Source organism: Pteropus vampyrus, unplaced genomic scaffold (assembly GCF_000151845.1).
Source record: "Pteropus vampyrus isolate Shadow unplaced genomic scaffold, Pvam_2.0 Scaffold50, whole genome shotgun sequence".
Taxonomy (NCBI): Eukaryota; Metazoa; Chordata; class Mammalia; order Chiroptera; family Pteropodidae; genus Pteropus; species Pteropus vampyrus.
Window position 1 is genome coordinate 3,586,950 of NW_011888831.1, and position 10,821 is coordinate 3,597,770.

The 10,821-nt window shown below is 52.0% G+C and overlaps 1 protein-coding gene across 2 annotated transcripts in view; it reads right to left on the minus strand.

The window, feature by feature from the left end:
- The window catches only part of RAP1GAP2 (RAP1 GTPase activating protein 2), a 196,730-nt gene extending 190,960 nt beyond the window's left edge, over positions 1 to 5,770 (minus strand). Inside the window, exon 1 of one of the 2 annotated variants that reach the window (XM_023530466.1) lies at positions 5,754 to 5,770. The gene's annotated coding sequence lies outside the window, so the exon portion shown is untranslated. Of the gene's footprint in view, positions 1 to 5,535; positions 5,657 to 5,753 lie in introns of those variants that run through there. The other variant, XM_023530465.1, reaches the window with a different exon arrangement.
- Between the last annotated feature and the right edge of the window lie 5,051 nt (positions 5,771 to 10,821).

Sequence of the window (10,821 nt, forward strand, 5' to 3'; positions counted from 1 at the left end):
ATAAGTATCTCCACCAAGCCCTGCCTGAATTGCAGATTCCTGAGCAAAATAAATGTCACCATCATTTTAGGCCATAAGCTTTTGGATGGTTTATTATGCAGCATTAGATACTAGAACAGTGGAAGAGCCAGAATATGAACCAAATGAGTTGGCTCCAGATCCTGTGCTCCCTGCCACTCTGCAATGGTCCCTGATGTGTGAGGGACAGTGTAGGGGAGGGGTTTAGAGCTTGGGCCTAGAGTCAGACATATCTTAGTGTAATCATTCATCATTCATCGAATGTTTACTTTATCGCTACTGTGTTCCAGGCTCTCCACTAGGGCAACTGGGGGAACTGGGGCAGGGTAGGGGATGTGCAGAGGTAGAGGATAAAAGAGGGATAACTTTACACGGGTATTTACCTTAGGAATGATATGAGCCGTAGGAGACTGAGTGTGTGGAGAGCCCTGTTTAAATGGGAGATTCTGGGACAGCCTCTCTGAAGGGATTCGTTTCACGAATCCAGCTTTGTGAAGAATGGAGCAAACAGCAACAAGTGTCAAGAATAGACCTGGGTTCACATTCCAGCTCCACTAGTTACTAGTTGTGTTACCTCGTAGAAGTAACCCAGCCTCTCTGAGCCTCCATTTCCTCATAAGATGGGGACGCTTTCAGAACTTACCTCATAAGATTGTTCTGAGAAGCCAATGAGCTAATACATGTATAGCATGCAGCCCAGGGCCTGGCACAGGAAGAGCTCCATAAATTTGAACAATCGTAGTGACAGGAATTATGCTGCGGCCCAAGCCCCCAGTGGGATCCCCAGAGCCCCAGAGACTACTCTGCTCCCTGTCAGAACCTATGCCAGCCATGGGGGGAAGAGAGCATGGATAGCAGCAGTCGGGGAGCCTTCCCACTGCTGCACTGGTGCCCAAGCTTCTGAGAGTGGCTTGAGTGGGTGGGGGTTGTACACTTCCCTGAAGCATGCTGACATACAGCTCAGCTTCTGCCCTACAGCCATCCCTGACTCATCTCAACCCAGGGCTCACCCACTTGCCACCCCCAGATCAGAGCTCGAAGGATAGGGCTAGAGGTTGGACTGGTGGTCCCTCCTCAGGCCCCGCCCCAATGGCAGTGGGCACCCACACAGCCACTGGGGGAGAAGCCGTTTCCTCAAGGCAGAGAGAGGGATAGGGAGAGGAAGCCTGGAGAGAGGGCAGAACTGGGAAGGGCAGAAGACTCGGGGGTTCCAGGGGGCCAGGAAATCCTGTTGGAGTAAAGTATCACCTGCCATCAAGCAGGCGCACCCTCAAGGACCCTGGAGAGCGCCCGATGGGCAGTCAATACACACACCCAGAGCAAAGAACAGGAACAAGCCAGAGCACCCAAAAGTGCACACGGAGACATGTTCAGGGGACCCATACACAGCCACACACAGAGATGCCAGACACAGAGATCCAGCAACACATCCTCCAGTCACACACGTGCACAAATACGCACACACAGACAGGCATACTTTACTGTGCCTGACCGCATGTCGCTCCCCTCTGCTCTTGCTCACTAGCAGTCATCTAATCGACAGGTTCCCCGGTGCTCATGCCTGATACCATCTGTTGACCCAGACCTGGCAAGGCCCAGCCAGCGCCAGCACACCCAGCATGATCCAGGAAGGAGGCTGACAGCCCTGGATCTGAACTAAGGAATGGGGTAGGACACCAGCCGGCCCTGAGAGCAAGCTGCAAGTCCAGAATCCAAGCATGGGCAGGAAAGAGAGCTCAGCACAGCCTGGTCTGAAGTCAGGTTCTCAAGAGCGCAATCCTTGCCTTGGCATCCTACCTGCCTTGGGAGCCCCTACAGCTGCTCCACATCTTGAGCAGGTGGAAAGAACTCCCCTTATGACTATCTGGAAGTCCTGAAGGGTTGTGGCAAACAGAGGTAAAAAAAAAAAAGTGCAGCATAGCAGGCTGAGATCAGACATGAGGCAGAATTTCCCACTGGAGAAGCACCAAAGCATTGAAAGAGGTGTGGGCAAGAAGAGCGTGCCATTCTGGCTCCATACAGATGCCCTCTGGAAAAGGGAGAAGATGGATGGGCTAGCATTCCTGTTTTTGTTGTTTATTATACTAAACTTATTAAAAACAAAAGACAAAAGGAGTCCCAAATTGCAGAGGTCAGAGGAGTCTTTAAATAATTGTATATGAAGAGAGTGGCTGCTATACCTCCCCATGCTAGGCTGGGTATGACCTTGCCTATAGGCAGAGGGATGAACTCAGTGACCTTTGTACTGCCAGCCTGAGCTGCCTGTGCATGAGCAAGAGGCTGTTAGACAACTTCCCCACTGTGTAACCTTTCCCTGAGGGGGTGGCATGTTGCTCAGAGATGGGAGAAAGTAGGGAGACAAGGGCCGCCATGGTACCATGGCAACAGGCCTCAGCAGACATGGCTGCGCCTTCTCCAATCACCACTCACAACAGGACCTAAGTGTTTATAGACAGCACCTCCCCTGCCAAAGGCGGCGGTGGCCCAGGAGGGACAGGTAGACACATTGAGGAAAAGGCACTTCATATGAAGCCTGTTCTGGCTTATGCCCTAGGACTCCCCAACTAATCTTCAACCACTGCCCTCCCCTCTATCACACCACCTCATCACTCTCTCACAGGCCCAGCCTGTCCCCACCAGCCCAGACACCCCTAATCCCATGTACCAAGGCTGCCCAGCTAGCCCCGCAGCCCTGGTTCCTCCATAATTCTTGGCCACGCTCTGCCAAACTGCCCTCTCCTCCCTTCCTGTCTTCCATTTCCTCTCACCCTCCTCCACCCCCCTGCCCTGTCCTCCCCCATGACTGTGGCCCAGACCAGTACCCACAACCATCTGCCAGCTCCAAACACCCACATTTGCCCTACCCCCATTCTTCTTTCAAGCACCTGCTCCCAAGCTGCCTGCTTGTCGCCTCTGCTCACTGCCAGGCTCTCATGTTCTCCTGAAGACAGATCCCAGCAAGAGGCACATCTGAGCAGCTGACCCCGGGGCATGGCACTGCTGGCTCCAAATCAGAAAACAGAACCTTTTAGGGAGTCTGGGAGACTGGGCCACAGTTCTGGGAGGGACTAACTAAGTCAGGTGTTTGGCCCTGGAGCCTCAGACTTTACAACTACGAGGGGGTCTTTAGAGGTCACCTTACCCAGCTTCCTCCTCTGTTTGAGTGAATGAATGTCTGAGCCATCAAGAATATGCTGTCTTCTCAAACATACAGAGATATTCCATTTGTGGAGCCCTTGCTATGGATCCTTCACCATGCACAAAAATTTAATAAATATCTTATTTAACACTCACAACTCACAGATAAGGAAACCAAGGCTCAGAGTAATGTGCCCAAAGTCATGCAGTGTGTTGGGCACCTCAGTGTGCCACTTCTAATCCTCTCAGCCCCACTTTTTGCTCCAGCCACTTCTGCAACGACCTGTTAGCTCCCTGTAGGCCTCTAGAAACAGCTTACAGTGCCACATGGCAAAGCTTCATCTAGGGCCATGCCAGGCCTCCTTTGAAGCTACAATGTGGGATGCCCACAGGAACCTACTTGGGCCTCACACATGTGCCCTTGGACTCTCACGGGAATTGATGTCCAAAGAGGGTCCTTCTCCAGTAGAGGACAGAGCCGATGGATAAATGCTCCCCTGTTTTTCTCTCAGACAGGGTAGTTTTAAAATGCATTCCATAAGCTCAACAGGAGATTTGCTCAGGACATAGTAGAGGTAATAATAAAAATAATGCTTCCTTATGCTGCTGTCTCTTTCTCTCTTTTATACCTCCTGCCCCCCACCCATGTTCCCTGAGACCATTTCCCAAGTAAATCGCTCAGGTTCTGCTTTGGGGGGACACAGGTGGAGACACAACAAGTGGGAGGCAGAGCTGGGATTCCGACCCAGGTCCGAGCAACAACAGAGCTTTTATGCTTAGCTACTATGCTATGCTGCTGCCACCACCATCTATGCCAGGGTCCCTTTCCCTCAAGGTTCAAGTCATTCTGAATCACTATGGCTCAGCAACCTTGATCCAGACAGAGTTATGAGAAAGAGGGAGGGTGCCTGAAGCACAAAGGTTATCCTCTCTGGAACTGAAGCCACCTTGCACCAAAACTGCCACAACACCCTGGGCTGAGTGGCAGTCCCAGCTAGATGTGCTCTGGCCCTACCCAAATTTAGCATCTGCCTCTGCCCAGACACTTCTGTGGCTCTTCAGCTCTAGTCCCCATCCCATCCTCATCCTGACCCCCCCAAGCCCCACCCCTGTCCCAGTCCTCAACATCTTGGAAGACGCAGGGGACCTGAGGTAGCTTTTTGAAGCCTGAGTGGCCAGATCTAGCAGACATCTACCCTGCCCCACCCCTGGACTCAGAAATCCCAACACACCCGCTTGGAGGAGAGGGCAGAGCCTCCCCAGACTAGTGCCCAAGTTGCAAAGATGTGCTGGGACTTTCTTAGGATAATCACTTCTTGGGACCTCAGGCCCCATTAGCTGTGTGAACTTTCTGTTTACTCCTCACTCTGCAGCAGGAAGAATGGGGGAGGGGTGCCTTCTCCCCTCTCCATGGGAAACTGAGGCCTGCAAGGCTTAAGGGGCGGCCCCAGGGTCAAAGCATAAAAAGAACCAGAGAGCCCTGGCACCCAGCCCAGGACAACCCTATTATTCCCTGTGGAGGCTGCTCTGATGGGGGCCACTCAGAGGCAGATCCCAGCATTCAGAGCCCAAACCCCACTTGCATGTAAATGTCCTTCAGTTTGTTAAGAAGGGTGCAGAGGGAGCTATAGAAAACAGATGAGGAAAAAGAAAGATGTCCCCCCAACCAGCTCCCAGGTCCTGACACACGGTGTCTGGTGGTAGCAAAGCCAAATGGATTCTATACAGTCCTGAGGTCCTCTGAACACACCTGCCCTGGACCCCCACCCCGGGCTGGCTCACCCACATGCACCCACTCAGGCCCTCCAGAATTGAGCATCGACCTAGAGGTTGGCCCTGTCCCAAAGTCCATGAAGGTCTCTCAGCCAGCACCCCACCATCCTAGCTCCCCTCCTGCCACATGCACAGGTTAGAGTGAGGATGGGGTGGAGTTTATAACCTTTCAGATAAAAACAAACCAAGCTAGCAAGGCTACAGGGTCCTCTTGAGATTCCTGGCTTTTTCCTTCACCACCACCTGTAAACACCCCACCTCTGACCTCCGCCTCGGTCAGGCTCTCCAGCCAGAGACTTTGACAGGGACTGAGCAACATCGCGCTCAGGCACACACTCCTGTACATGATGTGTGTGCGCAGTGCCCCACCCGCATGGATTTCTGAGGACAGCCACCCCACCTCCCAAACATAACCCATCACGCTGAATTGCTCAGTGGAATCGCAGCGCGGAGCTCGTACACCTCCATACGCTCTGGGTTTCTCTTTGCAAACACACGCATTTACACTCACAACATACACCTCAATCCCACATTCAGTCACACCCAGGACTCACGTCCAGATCCAGGCTGACTATGGAATTCACGCCCAGCCCCGGACCCACTGACCTGTGACGCCGGCGCCCAGACTTACTCCTCGACGTGGACGGAATGTCAACAGTCAGTCGCGGTGGCTGTCCCCGCCCGTGCGCCTGCAACGTCGGCGTCCACCGTCTCCATCCGGACCCAGGCCCCCTCCTCCTCCCCGCCGGCGAGCCGCCCGCCGAGCGCGTGCACCGTCACCGCGGCGCGCACACGCGCACACCCGGAGGCAGCTCGGAACGTACCAAGCTGCGTCCTTCGCCCGCGCGCAGCAGCCGCACACCTGGCGGGCGCCCCCAGCCGCCAGAAAGCCCGCGCGGGGCGGGAGGTGGGGGTCCTCCGGCCTGCTGTAGGCCGCGCCCACCTCGCTGTCCCGACGCGCGGCGACTCTGCCACCCGGGTCAGACCCCGGTCCCGGCTTGCCAAGCGCTGAAGCCGCTCAGCTGCCAGAGAGGGGGTAGCAAGGCTGGCACCCGGGTAGAGGAGGGCGCCGGGAATGAGAGGGAGGGTACCGCGGGTCCTGAGCGCCGCGCCTGCTGTTGAGACGCTAGTGTCGCAGCCACCAGGGGACTGCCCGAGGCAGCTCCTCGGGAACAAAGGCGCGGGGCGGGGCAGGCGCGCCCAAGGGACCCAGAACAGAAAGGAGGGAACAGCCCACCTGCCTGCAGCTCCTGAAGGAGGGGGCCCTGGGGCGGTGGGGAACCAAAGTGCAGAAAGATCCACGGGTTCCTGGTCAATTAAAGAAGACACTCTGGAGCTCTCTCCAGCTCTGCGAGGGATGGGACTGGGGAGGGTTACAGTGTTATCTGGTCTTGGAAATGAGAGGCTTCAGGACTGCCAGAACCAACGAAACTGCCCCTGCTTTGGACCTGGCAGCCAGGAGCTTTCATTCATTCACTCCACATGAATCTCAGCTTCTGCCAAAACAAGAATGCTCATGAACTTCAAAGAGTCGAAGAAATGAAAGGTCTTCTAGGTAGCCTTTATCTCGGTAACCTCTACAGAGGCGGCCTCCGAATATGACTTGCACACGTCAGTGATGGGAAGCTCACTCCCTAAAGGGCAGCCTATGCTGCTCTCAGGCAGCTCTCAGTGCTAGAAAGTCCTTCCTTTCATCCCTCGCAAGTCGTCTTCACTTCTGTTGGCCATGGCCTCATTCTGCTCTGGCCACAATGGCTTTCTGCTTCTAGAACATACTTACGGCCTTGTACTTGCTGTTCCCCCTGCAGGAATACTCTTCCACCCCATCTCCAAACCTCTTTCCTCCAACCCCAGCAGCTTTTCTATATAGCTGCCCCCTTGTGTCCTTCAAGACTCAGTTCAAATGTCACCTTCTCAGAGATGCCTTCCACCTCTTCCAAAGCCTCACACACCGACTAGTCACTCTTTATTTCCATGCCCTGTTTCAGTTTCTTCAGCACTCTGATCATCTTGGGAAATTTTCTTGTCTATGCACCTATAGTCTGTCTCTCTCACTAGAATGTGTGTTCCATGGAAGCAAGACCTTTGTCTGCCTTGAGACAAGTCACTGTAACCCCCAGGCCTGACCCAAAACAAGGTGGGAGGAAGAAAAGGAGGCAGGGATGGACTGCTCATGGTCTGAAACCCCTCAGCAGCCTGGTCCATCACCCTGAAAGGCAACCTGCTCAGGCATTCAAGAGTAACATCTGGCATAGTGTCAGCAGAGGAAAAGCACTATATCCCTGTCCACCAAATTAATGAACAAACGAACATTCCTTTTAGAGTCCGAGATTCAGAACAGTTCCCTCCCTCGCTCTGGACTCTGCCCTGAGATCTTGAAGCCCCAAGATGCAAGCATTTTCTTAAAATCTAAAACATGGAGCCATGCCCAAGCTTCTAGTCAATTGGAATTCCTCTGACAGCTCCGATTCCCTAGCCCTGCTGCACAACTACAGACAGGATTGGAGGTCAAAACAGACCTCCCCTTTATCCATGTTAAATTGTACCCCCTAGATTTGGTCTCAGAAAACAGCCTCCAGGGCAGTAAGGGTCCCAATTCTGACATCTCGTCTGTTGGAATGGTGCCCAGATTCCTGCCATCAGCAAGGTCACCAGCATGCTATCCACATACTTCCTGATCGAGCCACTCATAAACACACTGAGCAGTACTCAGCCGATGGCAGCCCACTCATTAACCTCCCTAGTTGTGCCATCTCCCAGCCCACATTCCTCTGTGTCACCTGCAAAGCTCTGCTGGGAATAAAAGAACCATTTGTTACTGAAACTCACAACTCCTGCTCCAACACCCCCAATCTACTTTCTAGTCTGGAAACTAATCTGAAAAGCAAATAAGCTTTCCCCAGCAGGGTGGATTCTCAGGGCATTCATTCACTCACTGCTGATGATCACCCACCTCTTCCTTTTCTAAGTGCCCCTAAACCATTTCTTTAAAAACAGACTCTGAAACATAACCAGGACTGATGCTAAGTTCACTTATTTATGGTCTATGGACTTATTTCCTCTTTGTAAAGACAGAAATTACTTTCCCTATCTCCCGCCTCTGGGCATATGCCTTATTCTCTGAAAAGCGGTGTGCATAGTGGTTGTGAGCACTATCCCTTACTAGCTGTTATTTAACCTCTGCACCTCGGTTTTGTCAGCTGAAAAATGGGGGGGAACAGTAGTCCCTAGATCATAACATTGTTTTGAAGATTAAATTAATTTTTCCTGAAAAACATTTACAACGTGATACATAATGAGCACTCAAAAATAAAAATAATATTCTATCACAGTGGAGCTATGGCAAGCACCCTAGGATGTAGCCTTCCCAGGTATGAAAGCTGAAGTTATTTCAAATGACTCCATCCTGTCTTATGATGGCTTCCCTCATCCACAGACGCAACTCTGCTCCTGCGATTCTGAAGAGCACCCCCGTTCTTTGGTTCAGAAACAGAACAGCTTCGTTAGTCTCAGGCCACTTGCACGGGCAGGAGGTCTCACCCTCTTCTTCTTTCCCTTGCTCTGATCTTGGGCAGCTACACCTCAGTCTTAGGGCTAGCCTCCCTACCAGTCTTCCTACAGGTTATGAGCCCACCTTATGTTCATTCATTTCTCATCCATTTGGTGCCTGTTTAATAAGCTCCTTCTCTGGGCTAGGATCTCAGGATATAGAAGAGAACAAGATAGAAAGGCCCTGCCATCATAGAGCTTACATCTCAGGGGCAGGGGTGGGGCACGGACAATGAACAAATAGACAAATAAGATATTGTCCGTTAAGGTGAGAGCTTTGAAGAAAAGGAAAAAAAGATGAGGGAGAAGCTCCTTTATGTCAGATGGCATTTAGCTTGCAGTAGGCTTTGCATGTTGCCTGAAACTGAACCCCACCCTGTACCCTTCATGTTCGTGTGTCACTAGCGTGGTCCCAGGGCGGCCGCACTGGCCTCTTTCTTTTTCCGTGCATGCATTTCAGAATTTTACTCTTGCATACTTCCCAATACTCTTACCTTAAGCTTTAGGGACTTTCCTGTCTTTTCTCTATGTTACTTGAAATCCACTTTCTGGAATCCAGAGGACGTGTCTGACCACCCATTCCCTGAATACCAAGAGTTCCCAGGTGGCCTGAGTCACCTTCCCCAGGTTTCCTGTCACTTCCACATCATCATCTAATTGTTTCCTTCTCTTTGGACAGAACTGGATCCAGAGCATCCATCCACCTCACTGCTTCCTGTACCTTCTGAAATCATCAATGAGATAAGAGGGAGCAGATGCACTATTCTTAGCTAAATAGGATTCCAGGCAAATGTCTGAGGAGGTGAAGGTTCTCATCACTTCTAAACCTTATTCCTGGTACCAGCTGGGGAGCTTTCAGTGAGAGCATCATCCCTGCTCTCCTATTGTCCAGCCCATGTGTATCCCCCCAGATGACATCACTCCTACTCCTCTTTCCTTCAACCACCCCTGGGAGGAAAGGCCTGTTCATTCTTGAATTCAAGAGTCCTGCTCATTTAGAAGCCGGTGCAAAGAGCTTTTGAAAGTGGGAAGAAAGGTCCAGAATCAGGTCTAACAGAAGCCTTGGGAAGGGGTGTGGCAGCAGCAGGGCCAACGAGGATGTCTCTGTCGACACTGGTAATGCTGGTCATAACTGTCCACAGTGTGGGTGAAGAATGGGTGGGAGCCTAGGCAAGAATCTGAGTCAAGAAAAGCTCTCATATCCCAGCCCCTAACCCAGACTCAGGGTCCCAGGTGGATTCTCTGGCATGGGAAAAGAGAGTCAAGGAAGGCAGGACTGCCTCTACCCAGGTCAAAGCAGGGGCTGCCCAGCAACTTTTCCAGCCACCCTCCCTCTTAAAGAGGAACCAGCTGATCTCCAGGCTTTGGAGATCTCAGCAGGCATCATTTCACTTGAGAATCATGATCTCCCTAATAGGAGGCAGAGAAAATATGATCACATCCATTTTAGAAAGAGGAATCGGAGGCAGTGAGCTACCTCAGATGGTGCATTCTAGGCTGGACAAACTCTTTACAGGACCCTGGGAGGCCTCTCCACCACTGAGAGCAAGGATTCCCCACTGCGGGTTTATGAACCAGTATGGCTACATAAGTACCACCTGAGGAGGCCTAGACCCCGGCCAAAGAATGTAAGGGCTGAGGGTCCCTTTACCTGGAGGGAGACTCAAGGTCAGCACGGCTGAGGATGCGATGTTGCTGCGGGTTGTAGAGCCACTGGAAGGCTGTCAGCGTCCTCTCCTCAATTCGGAAACGCCCTTCCTGCACATACCTGAAGGCAGGACAGGAGAGAGTGAGGTAGGGCTCTGCAGAGCAATTTGGGGGAGTTGGCCCTGCTTACTGGGAAATAAGATAGGTCAGGGGTCCCTATCCCCAAACATCTCCCCTGCTCATCTTCCTGAAAGCCCTGTTTCCAGAGGGCCATAATTAAAATTCCCTGAAGAGGAGACAGCTACAAGGAACAGGTTCCAACTCAATAGATGGAAAAACTTTCTAAAAGTTAGTTGTCTGAACTTGAAAGGAGTCACTTAGAAGGGGTGAGTTTTCTGTCACTGGAGATACACAAACAGAGGATGGGGAGGGGATTTAAGCATCAGACAACGGTCCATTCTCCAAGCGCCTTACAGTACTGAGACACTGGACTTCTTAGTGTCACAGCAGGAGAAGGGATGCCTTGGAGAGAGGGTCATGAGTCAGACCCTCTAATAAAAATAATTATCCAGGTGGGGAGAAGGGGGGAACCGGTGAATGGAGGCATAGGAGAGTGACTTTTTAATAACGTATCTTTTCATGCACCAGAGGTATTACCTATTCCAAATGCTTAGTGTGTGTGTGTGTGTGTGTGTG